At 39.1% G+C, this 5,603-nt stretch overlaps 1 pseudogene across 1 annotated transcript; it reads right to left on the reverse strand.

Annotated features, from left to right (window-relative positions):
• Window positions 1–550: 550 nt before the first annotated feature.
• On the reverse strand, window positions 551–1,575 carry LOC103348830 (heat shock cognate 71 kDa protein pseudogene; annotated as a pseudogene). Its single transcript, XR_016231130.1, has one exon. The product of XR_016231130.1 is annotated as a heat shock cognate 71 kDa protein pseudogene (transcript).
• Between the last annotated feature and the right edge of the window lie 4,028 nt (window positions 1,576–5,603).

Raw genomic sequence — 5,603 nt, forward strand, 5'->3', positions numbered from 1 at the left:
GAAAGAAATCTCAGTTATTTGATCCAGTGTATTAGATTGCTTGATTATTATTATTTTCTCCTTGCTTCCCTTCCTTTCTCTCTCCCTCCCTGTTTCTCTCTCTACCTCCCATATAAATAAATAATTTTTTAAACATATGATCCATTTCTAGTAAGCATTAGCAATATATATCTCTCTTTGGCCTCTGTCTTCTTTTTATCTCTTTCTTGCCATCACCACTAATATATTTATTTTGGATTTTTTTATTTTATTAACTTTAAAATATTTTATTTATTTTCATTTCATTTAAAAGGCAAAGACACAGAGAGAGATATTCCATCCACTGGCTTACACTCCAATTGGCTGCAATAGTCAGAGCTGGGTCAGGCTGAAGCCAGGAGCCACAATCTCAATCTGGATCTCGCATTGGAGTGGCAGGAACTCAAGCACTCCATCTATGACCCGCTGCCTCGCACAGTGCACTTTAGCAGGAAACTTGATAGGAAATAGAAGACTGGGATATGAGTGTCTTAACCACTGTGCCAAATATTTGCCCCTCATTTCAAATTTTTTAAGAAAAATATTTATCCTCATCATTAATCTTGCCTTGAAGTTTTTCATCTTCAACAGTTGCCTTCATGTTGAATGCATAGGATTCAAGTGAATTCTTGGAAGACACCTTGTCCCTCTGCTTCTCATCTTCAGCCTTATACTTCTCAGCTTCCTGGACCATACGCTCAATGTATTCCTTGCTCAAATGGCCCTTGTCGTTAGTAATGGTGATCTTGTTCTCTTTTCCTGTACTCTTATCCACAGCAGATACATTAAGAATGCCATTGGCATCAATATCAAATGTGACTTTGATCTGATGAACACCACGGGGTGCAGGAGGTATGCCTGTGAGCTCAAATTTGTCGAGCAGATTGTTATCCTTGGTCATGGCACGCTCACCTTCATAAACCTGAATGAGCACGCCAGGCTGGTTGTTGGAGTAGGTGGTGAAGGTCTGTGTATGCTTGGTAGGGATGGTAGTATTGCGCTTGATGAGGACAGTCATGACTCCACCAGCAGTTTCAATCCCAAGTGATAGAGGAGTGACATCCAACAGCAACAGATCTTGAACATTCTCAGATTTGTCTGCAGACAGGATGGGTGCCTGGACAGCTGCACCATAGGCAACAGCCTCGTCAGGGTTGATGCTCTTATCCAGTTCTTTTCCATTGAAGAAGTCTTGAAGCAGCTTCTGAATCTTGGGAATTCTAGTAGAACCACCCACCAGGACAATATCATGGATCTGAGACTTATCTAACTTGGCATCTCGAAGGGCTTTCTCGACAGGGTCCAGGGTGCCACGGAAAAGGTCAGCATTCAACTCTTCAAATGGAGCACGGGTGCTGGAGGTATAGAAGTCGGTTCCCTCATAGAGAGAATCTATCTCAATGCTTGCCTGGGTGCTGGAAGAGAGGGTACGTTTAGCTCGCTCACAAGCTGTGCGGAGACGCCTGACAGCTCTCTTGTTCTCACTGATGTCCTTCTTATGCTTGCGCTTGAACTCGGCAATAAAATGGTTGACCATTCAGTTGTCGAAGTCTTCTCCTCCTAAGTGGGTGTCTCCAGCTGTGGATTTGACCTCAAACAAATGCAACGAAATCATCAACTGGCTGGATAAGAACCAGACTGCAGAAAAGGAAGAATTTGAACATCAGCAGAAAGAGCTGGAGAAAGTCTGCAACCCAATCATCACCAAGCTGTACCAGAGTGCAGGGGGCATGCCAGGGGGCATGCCTGGGGGCTTCCCTGGTGGGGGAGCTCCTCCATCTGGTGGTGCTTCCTCAGGGCCCACCATTGAAGAGGCTGAGTAAGCCAATCCCATTGTAGATGCAGCATTGTTCCACACAGTAAAAGATGGAAGGACCCAAATTTGTAGCAAATTCTGTGGCAGTTTTAAAGTTCAGCTGCTATAGTAAATTACTGGGCATTCTCAATATTTGAATATGGAACATGTGCACAGGGAAAAGAAATAACATTGCACTTTATAAGCACTGTATCTAAGTGGAAAATGCAATGTCTTAAATAAACCTGTATTTAACATTGGCACCAAAAAAAAAAAAAAAAGAAAAATATTTAAGGGATTTTTTCCTACCAAAACTCTCCCTGATTTTAGTCTTATTTGCTCTTTTCATAAACAAGCAATGCCTTGATTTTGTTGTTTTTTAAATGTTTGATTTTACAATTTTATATAAATACAAACTGAATGTTTCACTGTTCATTAAAACATACATGTCCATAATTTGCTTACATGAGCAGTATTTTCCCAGGTGTTTGAGCTTTACATAGTATTCCAATGTTTTGAAACTTCCTTTTTTTGTCAACATGATTTATTTAAAAAAATATTTATTTATTTGAAAGGCAGAATTTACAAAGAGAGGGAGAAACAGAGAGAAGGAGATATCTTCCATCTGCTGGTTCCCTCCCTAAATGGCAACTGTGGCTGCAGGTGAGTCAGTCCAAAGCCAAGAGCCAGGAGTTTCACGTGGGTGAAAGAGGCCCAAGGATTTGGGCCATCTTCTTGCTGCTTTCTTAGGCACATTAGCAGGGAGCTGGACTGGAAATGGGGCAGCCAGGATTCGAACCAGTACCTATATGGGATACTGGTGTTGCGGGTGGCAGTTTTACCTGCTTTGCCGCAACACTGGCCCCAACATGATGTTTTTGAAATTGATCCATGTTGCTACAAGTAGAAATAAAAATAATTTAGCCATTTTGTCTATCATATAGTGTTTCACTTATGCATATGCAAAATGTCTTATTTAACAATATTTAGGTTCCATTGTTTTGATTTTATAAACAATGCTCCTGCTAACATTTTTTATTTCTTCTTGCATGCTTGTTAGAGAGTCGCTGGAAGATTCCAGTGTATATACAGGAGTGGGATTGATAGATGTTAGGCAAGGTTGATCTTAAACTTTATTAGATGTTGCCACATTGTGTTCCAAAATTCCATCAGCAATGAATGAAACTTCCTCCTGTATCACATCTGGCCAACACTAGAGTTTTAGACTCCTTAAATATTTTTCTTTCCTCCCTGTCTCCATTCCTTTCTCTCTCCTTCACTTTCTAGACTTTTAAAATGTGTCAATTTGATAAATGTGAATTTGATATATGTGAGATGACCTCACATTCTTTAAATTGCATTTTCCATATTACTATTAAAGTTAAAACTATTTCCACATATCAATTAACCTGGTGAATTTCCTGTCTTGTAAATTTCTCATTTTCTGCCAGATTATTGATTTATGCATTCTTTATGTATTTAGTATTCTAATTTTTTGTTAGTTATGTATTTTGCCTTTTTTCTCCCAGTGTGCAGCTTATTTCTTTCCCTTGTATGTTTTATGTTTCAATAATTTCAATATAGTGAATTTATTAATTTATTTTCAATATAGTGAATTCATTATCTTTTATCTTTTTGTGGTTTTTGTGTCTTATTTAATAATTTCTTATCTCAATATTGTCTAATATCCTGTATCTTCTTCTAGAGTTTTTATAAAGTCATACTTTACACATTTAGGTAAATATTCCTTGAATTTTTCCAAAGTTTATATGGTATAAACTACAGAATTAGGCAGCATTGACTTATTGGGCCCTCCTTTCTGCATGCATTAAATACACTTCTGTGCTACATCAACTATCAATACTTGTGGTTGTTTTCCAGTTCCACACATCTATTTGGCTATCCTGAAGTCACTGTCGCCACACTCATGAATGACATGAAATGACATTTTTTTTTGTATTGTTATACATCATTTAATTAGATATTATTGGCACATATATTGTTACTATTTGTAGTATGATGATCTTGAATTTTCCCATCTTGCTTAACTTCTCATAATGCTTTTATTATTGACTTGAGTCCAAAGACCCAGATCCTACTCTTCTATTTTAAATTATTTGAGAGAGTTATAGACAGTGAGAGAGAGAGAGAGAGAGAGAGAGAGAGAAAGGTCTTCCTTCCGTTGGTTCACTCCCCAAATGGCTGCTATGGTCTGCGCTGGGCCAATCTGAATCCAGGAGCCACGTGCTTCTTCTTGGTCTCCCATACGGGTGCAGGGACCCAAGCACTTGGGCCATCTTCCACTGCCCTCCCCGGCCACAGCAGAGAGCTGGACTGGAAGAGGAGCAACCGGGACTAGAACCCTGAGCCCTAGATCCCACTCTTAACTTTATCATTAACTAATTGCATGTAATTGGAAAAGCTACTAGTGTCACTAAATTTTGGTATTCTCTTTAGAAAGAGGTGGGTGCTAATATCTAATTTACAAGGTAGGGTTGTTGTGGAGGTTAAATAAGAAAGTGAATGTTGACATCCAGTCCAAAGTAGAGGGCCCCAAGGTGCTTGTTATTGTGAAAATTTTTATTTCTCGTTCATTATCTGACAAACAGCAAATACTTGATACAGGCTAATTAAATTAAATTTTATAGACACATATATTCCCTGGAGGCCCTTCTTGCCATCTGAAGTCCCAGCTTACTTTATGACATTTCTTTGGTTATGAAGTTGCAAGTTTCACTTGTTTCCTCTTTTGAATAAAAATGTACTACCCCTTTCTTAATGAAATCCAAAACACTTGGCTGGGGAAACTATTCCAGAGGAGACAGCCTACATGAAGAGCACAAAATTATCTCTTAGTTTCAGGTGAAATAGGTGTGCTTTGCATGATTCATTAGAGATACTAAAGATGTCAGGGAAAAAATGGCCATTACAATTACGTGACTTTAAAGTATTTTCCAAAAGAGCCGTATCTGTCATCAGTTATGAAAGCTGACCAAACGCACATGATGACAGACAGACAGCTGGTTCTTATTCATATTAAGTTCCTCTCAAGCAAAAGGAATGTTAAGGCAATCTGGCCTCATATTATGTAGATTCCACCGTAATTACATTTGTTATTTCCAGGCAATGCAGTAAATCACGTTGTGGCAAGTAGGTGGATATTTCACAGAAGTAATTTCGGAGACCATTAAATAGATCATGTTCTGTTGAACTCTCTTCTGCCTCGAGACAAATAACGTCTAGTCCAGGCATGGGGGAGGGGGCAGATGAAAAGCAAACTTATTTCCTTTCAAAGATGGGAAAACCATGTATTTCCACGTGTAGATTTAAATGTGTAAGAAACAAAGGAGTCCAGTTAAGGCATAGGAGTGTCAAAGGAATGGGCAGACTGCCCCCATGCAAGAGATGTGCTATCTTTCTGTTCTCATTTCAAAGCTGCCAAGTCCAGCTGCTTCCCAGGCGGTTGTGTCCCTCCCCCAAACACACCTGCTATCCCAGTGCTTTACACTGCTGAGGGATAGACTGGCCATTAATTAATGTCCACAGCACAGAGCTTTATGACCCTTCTGATTTCATTAGAGTTAGAAAATCTGTGGCACTTACTCTCATTCACACAAGGCCAAATGCATTTAGAATCCTTTAATAAACCAATTGCATAAAGACTAAATTCAGAAAAGATTCTAATATAGACACTAAATGATCATTTTGTTGTCTAAAAGTCGCTGTTCAAACTGGTCATGATTCTTCTTTTATCTTGTGATCTGACATCCCATTAACAGCAGCTTTCTCA

Source organism: Oryctolagus cuniculus, chromosome 3, assembly GCF_051225735.1.
Source record: "Oryctolagus cuniculus isolate XC-2025 breed Fujian yellow rabbit chromosome 3, ASM5122573v1, whole genome shotgun sequence".
NCBI lineage: Eukaryota > Metazoa > Chordata > Mammalia > Lagomorpha > Leporidae > Oryctolagus > Oryctolagus cuniculus.